This window comes from Lytechinus variegatus, chromosome 11 (genome assembly GCF_018143015.1).
Source record: "Lytechinus variegatus isolate NC3 chromosome 11, Lvar_3.0, whole genome shotgun sequence".
NCBI lineage: Eukaryota > Metazoa > Echinodermata > Echinoidea > Temnopleuroida > Toxopneustidae > Lytechinus > Lytechinus variegatus.
The window spans coordinates 27784525-27808972 of NC_054750.1; the positions used below are offsets into that span (position 1 = coordinate 27784525).

At 34.8% G+C, this 24448-nt stretch overlaps 1 long non-coding RNA gene and 3 other non-coding genes across 4 annotated transcripts; all 4 read right to left on the minus strand.

Annotated features, from left to right (window-relative positions):
- Positions 1-16063: 16063 nt before the first annotated feature.
- LOC121424468 lies at positions 16064-18257 on the minus strand. The gene is made up of 3 exons (XR_005971386.1): positions 18228-18257; positions 16676-16800; positions 16064-16173 (listed from the first exon to the last, which is right to left on the minus strand). It is a non-coding gene; the product is annotated as an uncharacterized LOC121424468 (long non-coding RNA).
- A 342-nt stretch (positions 18258-18599) lies between these two features.
- On the minus strand, positions 18600-18672 carry TRNAT-AGU. The gene has a single exon. It is a non-coding gene; the product is annotated as a tRNA-Thr (tRNA).
- A 1513-nt stretch (positions 18673-20185) lies between these two features.
- TRNAT-AGU lies at positions 20186-20258 on the minus strand. The gene has a single exon. It is a non-coding gene; the product is annotated as a tRNA-Thr (tRNA).
- A 1250-nt stretch (positions 20259-21508) lies between these two features.
- Positions 21509-21581, minus strand: TRNAT-AGU. Its single transcript has one exon. It is a non-coding gene; the product is annotated as a tRNA-Thr (tRNA).
- Between the last annotated feature and the right edge of the window lie 2867 nt (positions 21582-24448).

A 24448-nucleotide genomic window follows, 5' to 3' on the forward strand; every position in this document is an offset into this window, starting at 1 on the left:
CAGGAAACTTATCCAGGATTCTGGATACTTAGGCGGGTAATACTTTTTAACAATTCTTTGTAGAAACACGCCATTGATATATCTTTTTAGGTGAAAAGAAAAAAGGGAACAATTTGGGGGATGGGGGTACTATTTTCCCCCCTTTTGGGGATATTTCATTTCTTCTAGGTGTGGTACCCTTTATTCATTTGGCCATGTGAAGGCTATTGCACATTTGAGTTTAATCTTCAAAATTTGGTGTTCATTAGTTTCATTAGTTGTCCAAATTCTGTCTTGCATGTAAATTTGTTTACAGGAAGATTAACATAATACCTATGTGGAGTGTAATCATTGATCTCTTGTCGTGTCGCGCAGTCACATGTATTCATAATATGGTGCTTTTATGCCATACCTGTCAATACTCTTTTGTACTTGAACTTATCAGTAAAAAAATGTTTATTAATATTGTTGAAAGCAATTACACACAGATTTAACATCAAGTATCAGGTTTGTACGCAGAACAGTGGTTTTGCCAAGTACTCAATCCATGTAAAAAGCAATAAGAGAGAACAGGTTTATTCTTGGAAATGTTAGTCTTCATTTGTTGTGTTTTTCAATCAAACTCGATCTGTCTTGATACATGTTTATTTTTTCATAACAAGATTGACAGAGATATCAACGAGTAGCTAAGACTAAGTCATATATATTAATAACTTATGTGCTTTAATTATAAAGTCTATACTTGTGAATACTCTGTGCCATTTATGCTGTACTTAAACTTCTTATAGTAAAAACAATTTAATGACGTTCTTGAAATAACTGCTTTCATTTATTTTTCTTGTGTATACTTATTCCATTATCAAGCCTACCATTAACCCCAGAGATATGCTGTACACCATTGGTCTACCATTCACTGTACTTTATTGGCTTACTATACATTGCACATCTTTGTTCTGTCTACCATTAGTCTACCATTGAATGTACGCTTGTGGTCTATAGTGTATGACCAATGGTGTTATTTGAATGGTTGACTAATAGTATAGAGTGTATGGTATGACAGTATTGTATGGTAAATGGTAGGTCAATGGTGTACAGTGTATGGTAAGCCAATGGTGTATGGTGTATGGTAAGCCAACGGTGTATGGTGAATAGTAGTTCAATGGTGTATGGTAGGCCAATGGTGTACTGTAAATGGTAGGTCAATGGTGTATGGTAGAATGGTGTAAAGTGAATGGTCAATCAATGGTGAACGGTGTATGGTGGTTGAATGGTGAGTGTCGAATGGTACACGAATGGTGTACGTTGAATGGTACGCGAATGGTGTACGGTGAATAGTACGCGAATGGTGTACGATGAATGGTGCGCGGATGGTGGATGGTACATGAATGGTGTATGGTGTATGGTCAATGGTAGGCGAATGGTGTATGGTGAAAGGCAATTGGTAGGCCAATGGTGTCCAGTGAATGGTGGCTGAATGGTAAATGGTAGGCCAGTGAATGGTGGCTGAATGGTGAATGGTGGTCAATGGTAAACCTGTCTATAGTGGCCATATGGTAGATCAATGGTGAATGGTGTTTGATCAATGGTATATGAATGGTAAATGGTGCTCATGAATATGGTAATAGTAACGTCCCAATTATTTAAATTAGTTTGAATGGTATACCATTGAGGCTTGAATGGTATACCATTGGTGTATGGTGGGTGCTGTGCGAATGGTATTCCAATGGTATATCAATGGTGTATGATAAATGGTAGTCAATGGTATACCATTCAATTTTTTTTATAAGGGTTTTTTTATAGCACAGTCCCCCCCCCCCCCAGGATCGCCGCCCCTGTGAAATAAAGTAAATAAATTATCAATATGGGGATTCCCCGTTGATCAGTGCCCGTTACGTTACCAAAAACGCATTTAGCGATAGAGGGAGTCGTAGTCGCATATGGTTAGGGGTGAAACCACTGATGAAACCAGGCCCCCGAAGCTACCGCCATTTTGTTTAATCCATTAGAAGCTAAAATAAGCCCATTAATATTAATTTCGTAAGATGCTCCCTCGTCAACTGTGGTTTTGTACGTGTATTAGACAATACGTACACCAGCGCAATGACAAAGGTCAACTTGGCAAATTTATTAATGTATTCATTTTGTTACGCGCTCGTGACGTGACGCGAAGGATTCAGCGAATCAAGCAAGCGCAAATCTGAGACGATACGTTGCGCTTTATAAAGTATCGATATCACAAGCGCGATATCACTTAAAAACAAAACAATGTTTGTATTGCGTCTTATAGGCCTATGCTAATTCTAAAAGGGAAGATGAAACGAGTAGATCAAGTCGTGATAAGGTAAAAAGGTCTCTAGTGCTCTTGCCATCCTCAAATTTTCACATGTTAAGATATGCAGCAATCTTAGTTTTTAACAAATGTAAATAAACTGACTCTAAATAGCCGGCAGAGGCCGCGGAAAGATCAAAGGGGCCGGCTGTTGTACTGACCCAAAAATTTTGTTTTCTTTTTTTTATTGGTTATTACAATGATGGTATTCATTTTCACTGGTTGAGTATGAATACTGAAAAAAATAACTTTCACCACTAAGAGTCATTTCTTGTTACAAACAAATTTCGAGAAGCAAAAAAAAAAAAGAAAAAAAATCTTCATGGATTCCCGTGCCTGCTTTCTTCATCTGGCGTCCGTTTCATTAAAATCCAGCTATTTAAACATCGCTATTATTGTGATAACCGTGGGAATCTTGATTATGATTGGTATTCGTATAGTTACCATACTTGTAACTCATGATGAAACGGGCCCCAGTTTATCATGTTCAATATGTTTCCTGTCCCCTTTATTCTCCAGCATTTCTACTCATCTTTTCCCCCATTTAATCATTTTTTCCACTCAAGTTCTTTTGTGCCGCCTTTCTCCTACATATGAAGAGCTCATTTTTAAAATGGGTTAGGTCCATTTTTCATCAAGTTTGATTTTTATGTCTTAATTGATTTTTAGTAGCTCTATAAGATGATACCATAGAAAAGTTGAAATTCTTATAAAAAAAAGTGAACTAATAAAAAAAAAAAATTCACCTTTTTTCAAAAGGGTTAGGTCAATTTCAGTTTAGTTGCAAAAGGGGTTAGGTCCATAGATAATTTTTCTGGAAAATAATATCTTAAAAAATATGAAGATAAGTAGATTTCTTTTATACCCAATTTTAAATTTCTCATGGTAGGGTACCATGAAAATTTATTTTTGCATAAGAATATTGCATTATTGGAGAATAAAAAAATGATTTTCTTGGAGTGGCCCTAGCCCCTTTTGCCACTTAACTCTTCATATATTTCCTTCTTCTTTTCCCACTTGTTATCTGTCTCCAGGGGGCATTTCATCAATATTTTCATCCGACGTACAAGATGTCAGATCTGACATCTTTCCATGATTTTGATTGGCTGTGAGGCACTGTTCCTATGGTAACTGTCGGATAAAATGGGATTTGTCGGATAAAATGTCTGACAAGTCCTTTCATGAAACACCCCCCTGTTTTCCATAAATCTCGTCTTATTTCTCTTCCACCCCTTTTGTTTCTACTTCCAACATCAGCTCTCTTACCACCCCCTCTAAATTATCTCTTCACATGTGCCCCTCCATTTCTTTCTCATCTCTTTTCAACCCACTTCTCGGAATAAGTCCTTACACTCACAAATCTATATTCCAAATTCACGAACTTTTAAATTGGGAAACCCTGAAAACTAGGCGTAAAAAACACATGTATATAATGTTGTATAAGATTTTTCGCGATTTAGCTCCGAAATATTTACAAAGTAATCTCGTTCACAAAGAAAGTATTTACTCTCTAAGAAATGTTAGAAATCTTGTATTGCCAAAACCAAAGACTAATTATTGTAAGCGGACATTTTCTTATCGTGGATCGAAAATATATAATGAACTCCCACTTTATCTTCGCAGACCCGACACACTCACTTTATTTAAAACTGGCCTTAATGATAAATGGATAGAAACCTTTGATCTGTAAACGTTTGACAGGGGGGATTAAGGTTTAAAGTATCCTTAAGTACATGTTTAGGAATGGTTAGGATATATATATATATTTTTTTTTGTAATTGAGTCTAATAATTATTATTTTGTTTACCACTCGCTTTTTTGTATTTTTTGTTTTTTAATTAGTAATATTTTAAATACGTGTTATCATTAATCTATTATCTTTTCTCATGTTACCTTGACTGGACCTCTAGGAAGAACAGAGCCATTATATCAATGGCTCTGAATAGAGTGATCCATCCGTATATTTTTATGTGCATGTTTATATATTTATATTTAATATCATATCTTGTGCAATGTATTTTATTGTGATTTTTATACGGTAAATAAAACCAAACCAAACATCACTCTTTCCCTCTCTCGATCTCCATCCCAGTTTGAAATTTGCCAATTCCAAATCCCTTTCATTTTAGCTTTGTACAAATATATGAACACAAATGAAAGACATGTAGGCATTCTCTGGTTAGTGGTGAATTTTATTAATTATCCAGAAAAAATATCATATTATCAGAGGATAAATCTTTACCTTTTTCTTAAGGGAGTGTCAATACTTTGAACCAAAATAAAATGTTTTTTTTTTGTATGCTGGGGGGGGGGCACAGTTCCCCCTACTTTTTGAAGCACTGAAAAGTGCCTTTTTATGCAAGTAAAATCCCCCCTCACGAACGTGTACTGTGTCCCTTTCATCAGATGAGAACCTGTTTGGTACCAGTGTCTCCCTTATATGCTTTCCCAAAATGTCCAATCGTGTTTGTGCCCTTCCATCTGAGGACCCCTCAAGTGCTTATCACTGCCCTTCAAAATGCCCTGAGGACCTCTGTGTTACTGTTGTTACAATGTGCCCTTATAGCTTTCTTGAAGTGCCCTTTTTCGTGGCCAGTGCCTTTGTGGCTCCTAGAAAAGTGCTCCTAAAGAACTGTTCTGTGCCCGTTTCACCTGAGGTGCCCTTTGAAACATCAAAACAATATTTTCATTTCTATAATATACTTATGAAGAAAATCCTTTGTGCATTAAATTTAATAATTCATGAGTGGGGGTATAAGCATTTCATACAGATGGAGGGGGGGGGGGGGCTTGAAGGACTCTTGCCCATAGGCGGCAGGATGGGCAGACCTGTCCCCCCTAAATTTGAGGTGGGGGACAGTCCCCCCCTAAATTTTTGTTGAGAATCTTTTCTTTTTTGCTAGTCAATTTTTTTCCTGCGTCCCCCTAAATTCAGGTGGACCCCCCCTTAAAATTGTGGTTGACAACCTTTTTTCTTTGCTGGAAATCTTTGTGGTCCCTTCTAAGATTTAGGTGGATAAATTCAGGTGGACCCCCTAAATTTTTTGCCTTCCGCCGTCAATGCTCTTGCCCCCCCCCCTCCAAAAAAAAATCACGACCAAGAAAAAAAAAGAAAAGCAAAGCAAAGAGTGAAATACATCATTTTGAATATTTTGTCAAAGGCAAAATCAATCACAAAATTTTTGTTTTTAAAATGTCAAAATTTAGCTCGCTCGCAACTTAAAACTTTTCACATAAAACAGCATTTTCCCTGTGCCCCCCCCCCACTTTCAACTTCAATCTGCCGCTCCTATTTGTATGTTTATAGCTTCTCTTTTTGCAACCAGTTTTAATGAAAATGAACAAGAAATTTAATGAATTTGGGTTGTGATATTTTTTTTTTTAAATTGGAATTGGAAAAAAAAACTTTTCCATCTTCATCATGTGGTTCCTAAGTCTTCAATGTTGAATTGTTGGATTTCTTGAATGAAAACATCTGTTACACTAGTCCTGCAGATTGAGAAAATAGAGAAAGAAAATCAATTAATTTAAATTAAAATTGTCATGATTTATAAAACATAAATGTTTTAAGAAAAGTGAGACTATGCATATATGTTTCTTCAACACATAACATAGGAAATTTTACTTCTACTACTTATAAACTTGTACTTCTATAAAGCATATATCACTTAAACCTGTTCTATGCAGTGTACATACTACTCTCCATTATAACTACATGTACTCTATGAAAAAATGTCAGAGACTTCTCGTAAATATGAATATATGAATTAACATATGTAAATTATATAAATAGTCAGAATTAAAGTTGATATGGTTTGTTGCACAGAATATTTTGATCTGTAATTAAAAACGACACTAACTATAATCTAAAAACAAAATTGAAATGGGTTTTTTAAAGGCAGGTCTATTTGTTGCCAAAAAAATGTGAACAACCTCCATTATAAAAAATAATCACTAACTAACTCACTCACTCACTCATATAACTGCTGTAGTTTGTATTTCTCTTTGTGGTCCAGTCGCTGTTTTATTAGGCCTACTTCACCAATTATTTATCATCATCAATCACCTCCATGGAAATTGTCAAACTGCATCATCCTATTAGACAAAATGTAAAACAAGATTTTTTTAAAAATCGTACATCTACAAATATGAAATATGAATATCACACTAAAGAATGAATAAAATGAATTTTATAAAATACGAAACATGAAATATGAATATTTATAAACAAATAGGAAATAAAAAGGCCATTTAATTACTAGTAGATAAAGGACATGACCTTATTTTATAAATTTTCCCAAGGTACATAACTTTTGACATTGGTTCAACTTTAGACTCGAGAGCCTGTATATTTAAGAAGTGTATATTCATTACAGATCCTTCCTCTTTGTGGCTCAGGTTATTTTTATTTGATGTAAACATGGTTAATATTCAATGCATGTAATGTATCTGTAATTTTGAATGGGTAAGTTTAACTTTTATACCTGGATGAGAATCTGCAAAATGATGCATGCACTTATGATCATCATCTTGAACCATATAGGTAGACCTCTATACTGTTTTTCTTGTTCTTTAAACTCAACCTTTTGTGAAAGAAAAGAGATTACAATAGTAAGAAGTGATCTTTTTCATGGCCGCATGTATAGGGGAGGGATTTGGGTAAGTGCTGAAATGTGAAAACCTTCATAAAAAAAAGAATTGCATGACATCCTTCAATTTTACTTTAGAAATGCACAAAACTGCCCTAGGTAATATGGTCACTTCTGGCCCTCGCATTCTGAATTTTAGGTTTCTCTAAAATTTTTCACGTGTCTGCCCCCCCCCAAAAAAAAAGCATCTGCATCTTTTTATTTCCGAATCTTATTTCATTTGACTTTAACATAATTACATCTCGTGCACTAGGTCTAGATCTATTTGTAAGAAAGTATAGATCTAGTCCGAGACTCAGAGCTGTGCAACAGCATTTGCGTATCTAAATTACTCGTAGGTCTAGATCTAGATAGTAACGATGGACTCTCGATCTATCTAGACCTAGAAAGTAATGCTTTGGTTCTAAACCGAGATCGATTTGATGTCTGACTTTTATTCCTGGCTAAAAGTTTAAACTTCATTGCCATTATTGACCAAGAGTAGATCTAGATCTAGTCCTTGGTCCACTGACACTGACAGTCATACTCGTACATGTAAATCACTAAATGGAATCGTTTAGACCTAGATCTAGGCCTAAATTACAGATCTAGGCCTAACGTTAGATCATAAACCCTGGGGTAAGCGTCGAGGGTTGGGAAAATATAAGTTAGATGACTAGATTTTAATTAGGTCGGCCTAGAAAGCATCCATGAATAAAAGTAAAGTAGGCCTAAGTCTAAAGACATAGGAAGCCACACTAGATCCTCTGTTAACCAAGTTAGAAATTAGATCTAACATTAGGCCTATTTAGATCTAATGATAATAAGACAAACATGCAGAGCAGCCTGTTAATTTCCTAGACAGGAATAACCATTGTTTCTGGGGATTTATTCAACAATTTCAGACATTTTACTATGTGAGTGAGCCAATGCAGTTCAGCGGAACAACCAAAAAACAGAGACTGAAGCTTTTGGTCTGTTAGTTATTTCTAAGACAGAGTCTAACTACATTTATAAATAACAGAAGGGCCTAAGTTAAAATGGATGGGGGCTAAATGCAGAAGCCTGAAGTTATGCAAAATAAATTTGATATCCCAAGACAAGTGAGGATTGACATAGCCATAGCCTAGTCTAGATCCTAATCAATGACAGTATCTTCATCCACACTCCACTTCACAGTTTATATTCCTGAGTCTCGATCTACTGAAGATAGATGCAGATCTCCCTCTAGATCTAACGTTACAGTGTACAAAAAGAAGCTTCATTCTTCTTGTTTTAATCAATCGTGGGTTGGTCCTTGTTAATTGGAGGTGAACCAAACCGGCCCGAATTTCTCTCGATGCCCCATCGGCTAGGAGCCCGTACAAAATACATGTGAATTGTGATTAACACAGCGGCATAACCGCAACACTGCAAGCAACATACAGGCTGCACTGGGCGACGATGACAATCTAACTTCAATTTCAAAGCCCAAATTCTGCTCTCCTTTAACAGAAGAATGATAGCAAACTCTCTAATTTGGTAGAGAAATAACCTAAGATCACAAAATACAGTGTGAAATTTGTAAATAGTCCACTGAATTCATGTGGTTATATCAATTTATACGTACCGTACTCACCGGAGTGTTCGTAGGTCCATTTTTGTGTGGAAAGAAAAGTTTCAGAATGAATAAATTAGATGACGTAATGAGGTCAAATGAATAATTAATTCTGTAACACGATACCACTAGTATCGATGACAAAGAATCGGGGAAATCGCGTATTAATGACGCTCTTAGCCAATTAAAAGGGTGGATTATGAATATATTTACGCTCATGAATGTCAATGGGGGCTTATTTTTGTCTTCAAATGATCGCGGTAGGCGGAGCCTAATCTCATTTGTTTTGTGCTGAACGCGCGCGCAGCTTTCGGTCTAGTAATATATTATAAGGTCTTTGGTGAAACTCCGCTTCTGCATCCGGCCAGACATGGGGAAATTTTGGAAGGTCAAAAGTGCACACTGCTCCCATTTTTCGCGTACAAGGCTATGGACACCGCAACTTCATGGCACACCAGCGAAACAGAGGCGTGGTCATAAATTGGCCTGCGCGCACAGCGTAAAATATGCAAATAAGCAAATTGTCACAAATTAGCATAATACGCGACGTGATTGAATATGAAATTTATTCATACAGCTGCGTCTTTGGTAAATTCATGTCATATTGATCATTCCCCGTTCACCCCCTCAAGGTATTCAGTTGTTTATTCATCTTTTCTTGTTTACATATTTTTAATTCTTTCGCGATTATTACTACATCAATAATTTTTTTAATTCCCTTATTTATTTGCTAGATATTTCCCTGGAAGACATTTTGGAAGCTTACAAGAGATTCATAAGTAGGATTGAACTTATAGTCTGGTCTGTTAGCGTCAAAAATGCCCTACTTGTGGACACGGTGGACAAAAGCATGATTTTTTCTCCAGACCTTTGTTTGTATAAGAATTAAGAATGGGGTATGCTCCAAAAAATCTGGCTGCAGGAACAGTGAAAAAATGGGTGAAAATGTCAGAATTTATGAGTTCAGATTTGTCTGATATATAGACTAGCGCTAGTGCAAAACTCAATAGCAGTGCATTATTTTACATTGAATTAGTTCTTGAATTCAGACCCTTTTTGAACAGATCTTCTGTTTGTCCTCGCATCTCAATGCACCAAATATCTGAATGAAGATGCTAACCAAGCCGAAGGGTGACAGTGGAGGGGGTTGAATGCTGGTGTGTGTGTACATATTTTGGTCTTGGGGTAAAGGTGTGCAAAACACATTTTTTGCATGTGTTGGAAATTGTGTTGCCATGGTAACAGTGTATTATTGCAAAAATAAGGTAAAAATCTTGCAGTTAGAACCACTTCCTCTGTTTTTAACCGATTCTCATGAAATTTGGCACACACATTGGTCTTGAGGTGAAGATGTCTAAGACACACTTTTGTGTGTCTTTCAGAAATCTTGTTGCCATGGTAACAACATATTATCTGGTGAAAATTGGGGAAAAAACCTTACAATTCAAACTGTTTCATCAGTTTTCAATCAATTCTAATGAAATTTGGCACACACATTGGTATTGAAGTAAAGATGTACAAGGCAATTTTTGTGTGTGTTTCCAAAATTGTGTTGCCATGGGAACAACATATTATATGGCAAAATTTAGGTAAAAACCTTGCAATTTGAACTACTTCATCAGTTTTTTTTGTTGTTGTTGTTTTGAACAAATTCTCATGAAATAATTATGGCTCACACATTGGCCTTGAGGTAAAGATGTGCAAGAACCTTTTGTCAGAGAGTGCATTGCCTTGGTAACCACATTTAGCCAAAAATATGGGGAAAACTCATTGTGGATCAGTCTACTTCTCAGTTTTCAGCCTGTGCTCATAAAAGTTGACACAAATATTCATTTTGGGTAAAGATTCATATTCAGTATTAAAAGGGAATCAAGCCTTGGTCATAATGTTGTGTGCATGGAAAAGGAGAAAAATAAGAATGGTGAAAGTTTTACAGAAATCGGACAAGCGGAATATAGTTATGGTTGCTTTAAAACATGTACATGTATATCTATGTAAATTATTCTATTATGTAAACTTTCCCATAAGACTAGTAGTTATCAGGATTTTTGGTTTTCTCCTAAATCCCTATTCCATTGGCGCCGTAATATAAACCGGTAGTATGTTTTATGTCCTCATGAAAGAAAGATATAATTTGAAGTAAAACTTTTGAAAAAAGAAATTTTAGCTAATTAATTATTCCAGTACATGGAAGAGTGGTCCTTGCCTTCTTAAATTACTGTGACATCACATATGCGGTCAATTTGAAGTCTTCATGGGTATAGTGATTACCAATGTTTATAACTTTAATATGTTCACAACTTTGTTATGGTTTGTCCGATATTGTTCAAACTTTGACCTATAAACTTGTCTGATTTTTCATTTTCCTCTAAAAACAAGTGTTTATTTTAAACAAGGGTTTGATTCCCCTTATAACGTCATATAATAGCGCAGGGTATTAATCACCTTCAATAATATTTATAGGCTTCTTTTTGGGGGGGGGGGGCGGAGAAGGTCCTTAAACTGACAACATAAAAATATAGAAGGTTAAAGGCCATGACCATGAGGAACTTAAACAGTCTTAAAAAAACACCCCTTACATTTTTTTTTGGGGGGGGGGCTTTAGAAAATTGCCACATAAAGATTAAAATGAAATTATAACGACTAAGGACTTAACCCCCCCAAAAAAAAAAAGGGAAATCCTTTACACTTCAGCATATTGATTTAAAGCCTCAAACATTCTGCTTTGAAAAAAAAAGTTTCCGGTGTCCAATTAATCAATGTTTTATTTGAAGCATGAAGCAGGGGCTGTCACAGAAATATACTGAAAAAAATTGAATGAAAGAAAATATAAGGCTAAAATCTATTGTGCACACTGACATAGGTATATTTTTGATATGGTATGTTACTGAGTCATGGATTTGCAAGTGAATTTCTAAAACAAGTGCAGATGTTTTTGTATGTATTTATATTTCTATAATAATTAGTTGCATGATGAAAGGTACACTATAAAATATGTCAGAAAAAATATACTTTTATTTATTACCAAACAATTACTTAGAGAGAGACAGCAGATAGGAAACAGAAGGAGATGGCATGGTGAAGCTCAAAATCAAGAGTGATGTGAAAGTTAAAAAGAAAGAGTAGGAACGGAATATGAATATGAATAAAAGACTGAGTAGGAGAATATAAATAAACAATGGTTAATTAGGTACTGTAAACAATTTTTTTATCAAATCAGAATGCATTAAGCTTCAAATGAATGGTCTGAAGTGCAAAGGACTCTTCTTACCTTTGAAGGGGGGGGGCATTTTCTGCTAAAAAGTATTATCAGCCCCCTATTTTTTTCGGGGGGGGTTAAGTTCCTAGTCATAATCCTTTAACTGTAATTTTAATGAGGTCATTTTCTAAAGACCCCACCCCCCAAAAGAGTAATGTCTAGCTTTAAAAATGCATTGACCCCTGAGGGACAAAGGTGTAGACTGGTTTGAGCATGGGGAAGTAGAACTAAAAGTGGTATGGGGAGGGGTGCACATCTTGGGGAGGTGGAACTAAGGTTTGGAAAATCAGCTGTTGAAAGTAGACGGGGTACACATTTTGTTTTGCTTGCCAGTGTTGGAACTCCTCTGCTTCAGCGGAAGGTTTCATATTCACCCAGTGTACCTCCAGCCTATATGCCCTTAAGGGGATGCGTTTTTTAAGAGTGTTTTATCATTTTTATGTTTCTAATGGCCACTGCCTTTAACCTTCTTTGTCAGATTTAAAGGACTAATCCTGCCCCTCCCCCCCCCCCCCCACGGCAGAAATATTAATGAAGGTGATTAATATCCCCACATTTTAATGCAGAGAAGACATTTAGAATTCAATATGAATCTTTACCCTAAGATGAATATTTCTTCCAATTTTTATGAGCACTGACTAAAAACAGGGGAGGAAGTTTGATCCACAATAAGTTTTCCTACATTTCTGGCTATCATATGTGGCTACCCTGGGGCCCGTTCCATAAAACTTTTTACCTGAGAAAACTCTGGTAAAAACTGAAAACTAAGGTTAGTCTGATTTCTGCCATTGACTTTAACACAGGGCAAAAACTCTGGTAAAAGCAACCAGAGTTTTCTCAGGTAAAAAGTTGTATGCAACGGGCCCCTGGTAATGCACTCTCTGACAAATGCAAAAAAAAAGGTTCTTGCACATCTTTACCACAAGGCCAATGTGTGAGCCAAATTTCACGAGAATTGGTTCAAAACTGATGAAGTAGTTCAAATTGCAAGTTTTTTACCTAAATTTTGCCATATGATATTTTGTTACCATGACAACACAGTTTCTGAAACACACAAAAAGTGCCTTGTACATCTTTACTTCAATACCAATGTGTGTGCCAAATTTCATTAGAATTGATTGAAAACTGATGAAACAGTTTGAATTGTAAGGTTTTTTCCCAATTTTCACCAGATAATATGTTGTTACCATGGCAACAAGATTTCTGAAAGACACACAAAAGTGTGTCTTAGACATCTTCACCTCAAGACCAATGTGTGTGCCAAATTTCATGAGAATCGGTTAAAAACAGAGGAAGTGGTTCTAACTGCAAGATTTTTACCTTATTTTTGCAATAATACACTGTTACCATGGCAACACAATTTCCAACACATGCAAAAAATGTGTCTTGCACACCTTTACCCCAAGACCAAAATATGTACACACACACCAACATTCAACCCCTCCACCGTCACCCTTCGGCTTGGTTAGCATCTTCATTCAGATATTTGGTGCATTGTGATGCGAGGACAAACAGAAGATCTGTTCAAAAAGGGTCTGAATTCAAGAACTAATTCAATGCAAAATAATGCACTGCTATTGAGTTTTGCACTAGCGCTAGTCTATATACCAGACAAATCTGAACTCATAAATTCTGACATTTTCACCCATTTTTTCACTGTTCCTGCAGCCAGATTTTTTGGAGCATACCCCATTCTTAATTCTTATACATAAACAAAGGTCTGGAGAAAAAATCACGCTTTTGTCCACCGTGTCCACATAATTCCGCTAACTGACCAGACTATTAGGGTTCTGCTTGCTCTATTGGTGTTCATCACCGCCCATTATTTTCATTACACATCATGAATAGCCACACATATTAGATACTTAAAATGATGAGAAAAAATCTGAGCAAGAAAGCAATCAGGTCATTTTGTCTTTATTTTGAAATTGAAATGAACAATCTGGTGCAAATCTTATGAAGTTTTTTTTTTAAAGTCTGAGTTTAGGATGGGAGCAAAGAGAGCCCAGTACCCCCCCATGTATTTGCTCTCATCAAGGCTATCTTAAAGGTCACTTCCAAATAAAATGAAAATTTTGTACCTGCCTACCCCCTATATTTCTCTATCGATTCCACCCCCCTCTCTCTCTTCCACACACACACATTCCACATAATCATGCGAGCAAACAATTCTCATTTCATTTTAATTTCTATCCCACTTTTAAATCAAACTCATTCATGTCTTTAATTCGGCTGCACCTGAATGTCACAGTATGCCATGTTGCAATGGCTTTTATGGGCTATCTTGCCACGCAAGATTTTTGTTATTTTGATACTAAATACCTGTTGTACTAGTATTATACCCATGGATACCCGACATACAGAATCAATCAATCAATCAATCAGTAGCACCATCATATTCCAGTCATATAGAAGTAATCTTCAGTACCATTTCATCACAACACAGTTTGGTAGCAATAACATCTTCATCACATATCTTTCACGGAATATAAATTGGTGGATTAATTAAATCACGAATATCAAGATTAGAAATTAAAATGTTTATTAATTAATAAATTTTTTAATACATGATAAAAATATTTTTTCTCTTTTTTCTCACCAAAGCATCAAATTACATCAGCAAAATGCCTATAATGAGTGCAAAAGAAATTGCAAGGATATTACAAGAGAGGGGATGTATTTTTTTGGTAAAATCTAGAGAAAAAAAATTGAAAAAATAAGTACGTATATTCACTTACAGAGTTATTTATAAGCCTTACATAGTCAATGTAAGGGGGGCATCAAGTATGCCATTAATAAAAAGATTATCGATATACCTCTCTCTCAAAGTCAGTTACTCAAATATCAAATCATTTTTTCAGCATTTGCTGACAAGAAATAGCATGCTAATCTAATCGGGGACACTTCATAAAAAAAGGGGAGCACATTGCCACATTTCTCTAAAGAGTGCCTTCCCAAATCTGCACATTAGAAAATCAGTAACAAAATTGCTTATTGTCTATTGTTGTCAAGTGCTGCTAGAGCTGTGTTCTATTTCAAACAAATTTTTTTATTTTCAGAGCTAATCTAGTTCATTATATGGGACATCGACAATACAGTGTTACAAAAACAAACAGATTAAAAACGAAAAAAAAACGAAAATAGTGCAACTTTTCACTTCCCCCAAAAATGAATTCAACAGCTTAATGTCCAGCAATACATAGAGGTTCTTGTTTCATAAGGACTTCAATTATGGTAAATTGGCCCCAAATGTAACTAGGAACTAGCATGGGAACCCCAATTTTGATCTGTTGCTTTAATGTTTCCATAGTAATTACCAGAATTTCAAAGTTAGAATAGTAGTTAGTCTTAAAGGGGAAGTTTACCCTGACAAAAAGTTTATTGTAAAAATAGCAGAAAAAATAATAAAAAATATTGCCAAAGGTTTGAGAAAAATTCATCAAATAATTAAAAAGTTATTAGAATTTCAATTATTTGATTTGTGACGTCATATGCGAGCAGCATTCATACATAGCGAATGGTAAAAAATCAAATAAATGTCATTTTCTCAGAAAATTGAAAATGGTTTTCACTCTACCTTTTGTGTATCAATAGACAAATCATTTTCATACCCGATCATGAATAGAAAACAAAATTAAGTCATCAGGAACCATACAAAATTTGAAATTCATGCATGTTATATTACATAACACATGGGGCAGCTGCTCGTCTATGACGTCACAAATCCAAAACTTTGAACTCTAATAACTTTCTTACTTTTTAACAGATTTTCCTGAAACCTTCACCAATATTTCTTACTAATTTTTCTGCTATTTTTACAACAAAGTTTTCTTCAGGGTGAACTTCCCCTTTAATGAATTGGGGTCCAGGACTGAGAGTGATTTCTTCGCCCTTTGTTCTGTCACATTGTTTTTTATTATGCACATTTTTTCAATGAAAATTATTTCTTATCACCTTTTATATGTCTGTAGGCATGTATGTTACATAGCCCAGACCTCAGTAAAGGCCCATTCTGCATTGTTTAGATTACCAGAATACAACCTATCCCTTTCAAACTACTTATATTATTCAAAGTGCTTTCACTACTATAAGTACTACATGTAGATGATTAGAACATTAATAAGGGGGGGGGATAAGTGTGCCCTTTGGAAAAATATTTTAATCTTGTGTGAAACCTATGGACCTAAATATCTATACTCCAATTAATTTTTTTTTTCAACAGATGTGTAGTTTAAGCAGCATTCAATATGTATTGACACATTTATTTAAATTCATTCAAGTTTTTAAATCTGTAATTGCAATGAAGAAACTGCTTGTTATGAACCTGGCCTTCATATTTCTTCTTGATCTGCCATGGTGATACTCAAACAGCTTGTGAAACCTGCATATAGTAAACAAAAAGAGAAAGGAACAAAATGAGCTGCTGATATAAATTATTCTTACTCATCTAGTCCAGTTTATTTAGAAGTTTTAAACTTTTTATGAGCCCCTACTCTTCCATGCAATATTATTTAGAAAATGCACATGTAGTAACTTATGTTGCCAGATAAAAATCATAGATCATTATTATAGATCATTATTCATATAACTTTTTTTATTAAGTGTGAAAACCCATTCAAATATATATCGAAAGATTAATCTCAATATTTTGTCCTTTTTTATTTCTGTCTTCAGAGTAACTGAGTTTTAAAGTGAATCTGTGTATGATAAATATAGCTAAGAGACATGGACAAGAAGTACACATTGATGATAAGTCTATGATAATGGAAATACTGGTGAATTTGAATCCAAAAGAATATTATCTCATCATGGAGCTTTACTTTATGGGATAACATGATTCAGAAAAAAATAGGTTTTTTATATTTTTATGAAAACAAGCATACCTGGCAAGCTTTTAGATCAGATATCCTGTTACTCATCAGATTGTACCTCTTGGTGATGTGCAAATGGTATTTGACTTTGTACTTCTGACTAGGCTGGGACTGCTAAGAACTGGATCCCATTGGATCTGCAATTCAATATACATGCAATACTTTACAGTTAAAAATTTCAAAAGTGATAAACAAAATTCCTCTCTTAAAATAATTTTTTTCACAATTTCCAACTAGAAAAAAGCAGGTCTTGACCAAAAACTAAATGGTTCAAGCATACGCGGCCTACTATAGTGAGGTCTTTTGTCAATCTTCAATATATATATACACCAAGCCAGCTTTGACAGATGTAGGATAATTACCGGTATCATTTGTGTGATAATATGGCTCTCGCTCATTCATCAGTGCGAGACAATCGTTAAATTTTTTGCACTCGTCTATAAACATGTCTGATTTGAATCTCTACGTTAAGTGAGTTCCTCTTTAAGTTTGATTTTTATTTTAAAAAAGGGTTAGCTCACTTGCTGGCAGGTTTAAATGACCCTTTGCCTTTCACCACAAATAACATCAAGTGAGGACAATAAAGATAAATCAATTGGATCAGCTGCTCTCTCTGCTTAGCCTTATACTTAAACAATTCAAAATAGGGCACTATAAATTTTCTCAACCCTTCCAAAAAACAATTGAGCAGTTTGAACCCTGACAAAGAAATGTTGCCCCCCCCCCGAAAAAAAAAAGAATCATTAAACTCCGTTGCTAGGCTAATTATATTTTAGTCCAATGGTCCAGCCAGGAACTAAAATAAAGTTAACTTAAATCTTTGTAGAAAAAAAGTCAAACCAGACAGATCTAGAATTTTATTTTTTTCAAATCTATATCTAAGTTAGACCTATCCTAGGGCCTTACTTTTATTTAAAAAAAGAAAAACGTTAACATCTGTCTCAAAGTCAAATCATTCCATGAGCATGGCAAAATCTACCAATATCATTCCAAACAGATTCAGTTCATTTAGATTTAATTTCATTTCATTTTAAATGCAGATAATTATATTGAAATAGCGGTGTCGAAAAATCAGTACTAGGCCCATGGCCTATAACTTCAAATTTCAACTCAAGCTTGTTTGACAATTAATTTCCAACACCTAATGACCTAGCCTACATCGGCAATTTCGCAGCCGGCTGGCACCGGCGATATCAAAGTCCGCATCCCGCTCTGGCTATATGGTACGGTATTTGGCTTAATTTTGATGCAGCTTTGCCGTTAAACAAGTCCACATCTACCCCTGATATTTGACAATAAGAACTGAAATACAGATTTAATAAGGGCGGACATGAAGCATCCCAATTAACCAACTTAGTTCTACGAAGAACTATGTTATTTTCTGAGAAAATATGTCAGTCAGATTTCAGACTTATTTAGGATCAGGACAGGAAAAAGAAATGGAAATATGGAAATTGTGGTTTGCGTTGTAAACTGCACATAAAGCCACGCATGCGACGCCGAACCCCAGCAAACACATTACAATTTCAACTAAGATCAAAGTAAGGAATTTAACTTAACTTACTTTTATTCCTATGGAATGTCATTAGATTGTGTAGGCCATTTTAAAACTACATTTTCCTGACTTGCTTTAAAGTTTTCACATGTTTACGATTGAATTCTCTTGAAGTGAATAGAAAAACACCCTTTCCCCTTCTAGCTTTCACATAAGTTGCCTCTTTTTGAATAATAAAAAAAAAGATAGCTCAAAAAAGTCAAAGTATATCCCAAAAGATAGATTTTCTTTATCTCCATTTTCAATAGAATTCCACGATTAAGGAAGGTCATTTTTTTTATCCACGTGACCTCGATCTGTATCACAAAGCTTCGCGCTTAATCGGATAGGGGCTTTTTTTTCTACGTTGACTTATTTAAAAAATAATAAAAAAAGACAAGTAGGCACTGCCCGGATTTGAACCGGGGATCTCCTGTTTACTAGACAGGCGCTTTAACCGCTAAGCCACAGCGCCGCTTACGGAAATGCGAGGCAAAGTTTTGGACCAATTTTTTTATCTCCAGATTATTAACCTCGTCAGCTCCTGTCCAGAACAATTGCATGCAATTTACAAAGGCTATTACGTCATTGAACTCTAACGGTCAGTGCGGTTCAATGCCTTACGTGGGCGGGGTCGGACGGGATGCACAAAGTTTCCAATTTCTTTGCCCCGGGTTTTCGCCATTTAAGAGTGCATGGAAGGGGTACCTAACTCCTAAAAGAATAAAATGCACTCTACCCCCCCCGTGAAGGACATCAAGGCATTATAAAAAAAGGAGAACATATCCAACAAAGAATGAACAATACACATTTTCCTGCGAAAATGGTGGAATGAAGGAGGGGGGGGGGGGGCAAAGTCCCATGTGCCGCCGATATCTGTGTGACTTTTTGTGTTATAATTATTTTTATTTTCAGAAAGTTTTCTTGAAAAGCAGACTATGTTTGTGTTACTTATGGGGCGTTGCAAGAAACTTGCGATCAATTGCAAGTCTATTTTTGCTCCTGAAATCAAGCATATGCTGTGCAATAATTTGCGAATGATTGCTAATCTGCTCCATGAAATAAGGAGTGTACTCTTATTAGCTATAGTTATAAGTGATCAATCAATTCTTTTCATGCATTCGATTAAGTTTTGTGTATAATTTGTATAATTGTTTCATATGCATGTATTTATGTTTTAAGGACCCCATGGAAGAACAGTGGTATCTTATTGATACCGCTGAAATGGGCCATCCTCCATCTGTATGTTATGTTAAATAGATCATGTATATATTTTATCTTTTTATATGGAAATAAATACAAACAAACAAACAATACAATTGTAAAATTGCAACAGAATGTTTGCGATTGATCCCCAGGAGGTGATGCATATGATATACACTCTAAAAAACAAATCAGTCAAAAATGACTGGTTAATATAGGGTCAGCTGAGAGCAACTGTTATTCAAGTCAAATTTTACTGTTTTCCGGCTGTTTTCTAGTCGTATTTTACTAGAACATAGTTATTTCTGACTATAATATATGTCAGAAATGTGATTATCAGTTATTTCCATATCAGTTGCACCCAGCTGACTACTGGTCTATTCAGTTTGACTGATTTGTTTTAAGAGTGTAAGGACACTTTCAAGATAGATGGGGGAGGGGCAGTCGCCCTCTATCATTTTCAGTAAGTAAAAAATCAAATGCAACCTATTTTTGTGTATATGTTTGGAAAATCTTATTTTCATGTTTTGCCTTGAGATATTGACACTTAAGTCCCTATATCGATACTACATGTATCATAATATTAATGTCCGGCGTGAAAGACAGAAAATTTTACAACTTTCTTTCGATTTGCCTATGTATCTGATATTTCGTTAAAAACATAATATTTAATATGTTATCATTTGAGAAATAAAAAGAAAAACAATGAATACAGAAACGTGATATGTCCAAGATACCACTTGGCCAAGATAACAAATCCTCGTGCTGACCAAAGAAAAAAAAATAGGCACTGCCCGGATTTGAACCGGGGATCTCCTGTTTACTAGACAGGCGCTTTAACCGCTAAGCCACAGCGCCACTTACAGAATTGATCTCCAAATTAATCTCGTCAGCTTTCCAGGACAATTTCATTCATTTGAAAATGGGAATTGGGTTCTACATCATTGTGTCACTGAACTAAACTGGGGCCGATTGCACGAAAGTGTCTTTGCAAGAACCATCTTTCGTGTAGCCCATTTATTATAATGCGCCATGTGAAACGCATTTTAAATAAATTACCTGCAAACGTTTTTTATCCGTTTAATCCGTTATAGTAAACAAAATCTTTGAGTACAAACTAATGTGTTATATCATGAAATTGTATACAAATTGATTAAAATGCTCACTAACAAATTCTATTTGTTTATCATACATTTCAGAAATATCCCGCATAGAGCGCATCATAAAAGATGGGCGACACGAAAGACGGTCTTTGGAAAGACCCTTTCGTGCAATCGGCCCCTGGGTTCCAAAAGAAACTTATCAAACTTCACAAGCGCGCTTCAAAAATTGCACTGATTCAAAATGAATAAATTTTTGACTCAGGCCAGCTTCAATATTTTTACTAAGCACGTTTCAATATGGAAGGAAGCTGTATCCCCTCAGATCAATAGGTTCCGAAATCTTAAGTCACAAAATGTCAAAAGAAAGACCACTGAAATAGAAATGTGATTATGAAGCCTATAACGGCCATTCTTTGTTTGACTGCTATTGAGTCCATTCATAATTTGACATCAATAGGTGTGTTTAACTTCAGTAACTTCTTAATTATTGATGCAATCAATTAAACATGCCAATGGTCATATGCTGTGAACTTTAATAAACTGGTAAGTTTGTTTGATCCCATCTAATTTTCATTAATTGGATTCCAGAACCAAAATGATTTGAGGGGCTACAAAAACAGACTTTTTGTGATTAAACCTATCTTTTAATTATTGACATGAGCTTATAGTAGAGATTATTGAAGCCAGCCTAGCTGTGTCAAAGTTTTGCTAATTTTGACCGAGTGGAATTTGTGTAGTGTGCTTGTAAAGTTTGATAAGTTTTTTTTTGGAACCCATTTTATGTCCGGATTAGACTTCAGCGTCTTACGTGCATGGGTGCGTGGATCAGGATTAAAGGGAGGGGTTGCATGAAAGGAAGAGGGAAAATATATCTCACTCCTAAAAATAAAAAAATATATATAACACAGAGATTATCGGTTGGCTGTTGTGATGATTTTGAAATCGGTTAACATTATTACAACAAGGAGTGAGATAAATCCTAACTGTGCCGAATAATGAAAAAATAGGCACTGCCCGGATTTGAACCGGGGATCTCCTGTTTACTAGACAGGCGCTTTAACCGCTAAGCCACAGCGCCATGCACATACCTGTTAGCGATCATGATGGCATTTTAGTACAACATCTTTAGAATAATCTCTTCTTCTCTGAGCTTGTCCAAAACGATTCCTTTAATTTCTTATAAAATACTGTATAATGGGATTTTATCCCCTTACGTGGTCAGATTAGATTAAGGAAAAGAGTGCAAATAAAGATTCAAAATACCATGTAGAGTGTGAGAATAGATCCCACTCCTAAAAAATATTATTGCATCCCTTAATCTGTATTTTTCAAATGGGGGAGGGGGGAGCTTGAAACAATAAATCTTTTCAAAATGAACGAATCCTTGTTCATTTTTGTTTAAAATGTCACCTTTCTCATTCTTAGAATTTTTTTATCACATATCTGCACTCAGTCATCCACTTATCTCACTTATTGATCTTTGTCCAATACACACTCCTATTCCTTCCATAACTGAGTTTACTTGAGCGAATAAAAAGGAAACATGTGAAAACAGCATATACATTTGTATAAATGTAATTTAATATGTATTAATCAATACAAATAAATAGATAAACAAACACACATATATATATCTTCCTGTCACAGTTACATGAAGATAATTTCATCTTCCTCTTACAGCTACATGAAGATAATTTCATCTTCGTTAAACAGCTACATAAAGATAATTTCATCTTCGTTTAACATCTACATGAAGATAATTTTATCTTCGTTTAACAGCTACATGAAGATAATTTCATCTTTGCTTAACAGCTACATGAAGATAATTTCATCTTCGTTTAACAGCTACATGAAGATAATTTCATCTTCGTTACACAGCTACATGAAGATAATTTCATCTTCATTTAACAGCTACATGAAGATAATTTCATCTTTGTTACTCAGCTACATGAAGATAATTTCATCTTCGTTTAACTGCTACATGAAGATAATTTCATCTTGGTTTAACAGTTACATGAAGATAATTTCATCTTCTTCTTACAGCTACATGAAGATAATTTCATCTTCGTTTAACAGCTACATGAAGATAATTTCAACTTCGCTACTCAGCTACATGAAGATAATTTTATCTTCCTCTTACAGCTACATGAAGATAATTTCATCTTCGTTTAACAGCTACATGAAGATAATTTCATCTTCGTTAAACAGCTACATAAAGATAATTTCATCTTCGTTTAACACCTACATGAAGATAATTTTATCTTCGTTTAACAGCTACATGAAGATAATTTCATCTTCGTTTAACAGCTACATAAAGATAATTTCATCTTCGTTAAACAGCTACATGAAGATAATTTCATCTTCGTTTAACAGCTACGTGAAGATAATTTCATCTTCGTTTAACAGCTACATGAAGATAATTTCATCTTCGTTTAACAGCTACATGAAGATAATTTCATCTTCGTTTAACACCTACATGAAGATAATTTCATCTTCGTTTAACACCTACATAAAGATAATTTCATCTTCGTTTAACACCTACATGAAGATAATTTCATCTTCGTTACTCAGCTACGTGAAGATAATTTCATCTTCGTTTAACACCTACATGAGGATAATTTCATCTTCCTCTTACAGCTACATGAAGATAATTTCATCTTCGTTTAACACCTACATAAAGATAATTTCATCTTTGCTTAACAGCTACATGAAGATAATTTTATCTTCGTTTAACAGCTACATGAAGATAATTTCATCTTTGTTTAACAGCTACATGAAGATAATTTCATCTTCGTTTAACAGCTACATGAAGATAATTTCATCTTCGTTACACAGCTACATGAAGATAATTTCATCTTCATTTAACAGCTACATGAAGATAATTTCATCTTTGTTACTCAGCTACATGAAGATAATTTCATCTTGGTTTAACAGTTACATGAAGATAATTTCATCTTCCTCTTACAGCTACATGAAGATAATTTCATCTTCGTTAAACAGCTACATAAAGATAATTTCATCTTCGTTTAACATCTACATGAAGATAATTTTATCTTCGTTTAACAGCTACATGAAGATAATTTCATCTTTGCTTAACAGCTACATGAAGATAATTTCATCTTCGTTTAACAGCTACATGAAGATAATTTCATCTTCGTTACACAGCTACATGAAGATAATTTCATCTTCATTTAACAGCTACATGAAGATAATTTCATCTTTGTTACTCAGCTACATGAAGATAATTTCATCTTCGTTTAACTGCTACATGAAGATAATTTCATCTTGGTTTAACAGTTACATGAAGATAATTTCATCTTCTTCTTACAGCTACATGAAGATAATTTCATCTTCGTTTAACAGCTACATGAAGATAATTTCAACTTCGCTACTCAGCTACATGAAGATAATTTTATCTTCCTCTTACAGCTACATGAAGATAATTTCATCTTCGTTTAACAGCTACATGAAGATAATTTCATCTTCGTTAAACAGCTACATAAAGATAATTTCATCTTCGTTTAACACCTACATGAAGATAATTTTATCTTCGTTTAACAGCTACATGAAGATAATTTCATCTTCGTTTAACAGCTACATAAAGATAATTTCATCTTCGTTAAACAGCTGCATGAAGATAATTTCATCTTCGTTTAACAGCTACGTGAAGATAATTTCATCTTCGTTTAACAGCTACATGAAGATAATTTCATCTTCGTTTAACAGCTACATGAAGATAATTTCATCTTCGTTTAACACCTACATGAAGATAATTTCATCTTCGTTTAACACCTACATAAAGATAATTTCATCTTCGTTTAACACCTACATGAAGATAATTTCATCTTCGTTACTCAGCTACGTGAAGATAATTTCATCTTCGTTTAACACCTACATAAAGATAATTTCATCTTCGTTTAACAGCTACATGAAGATAAATTCATC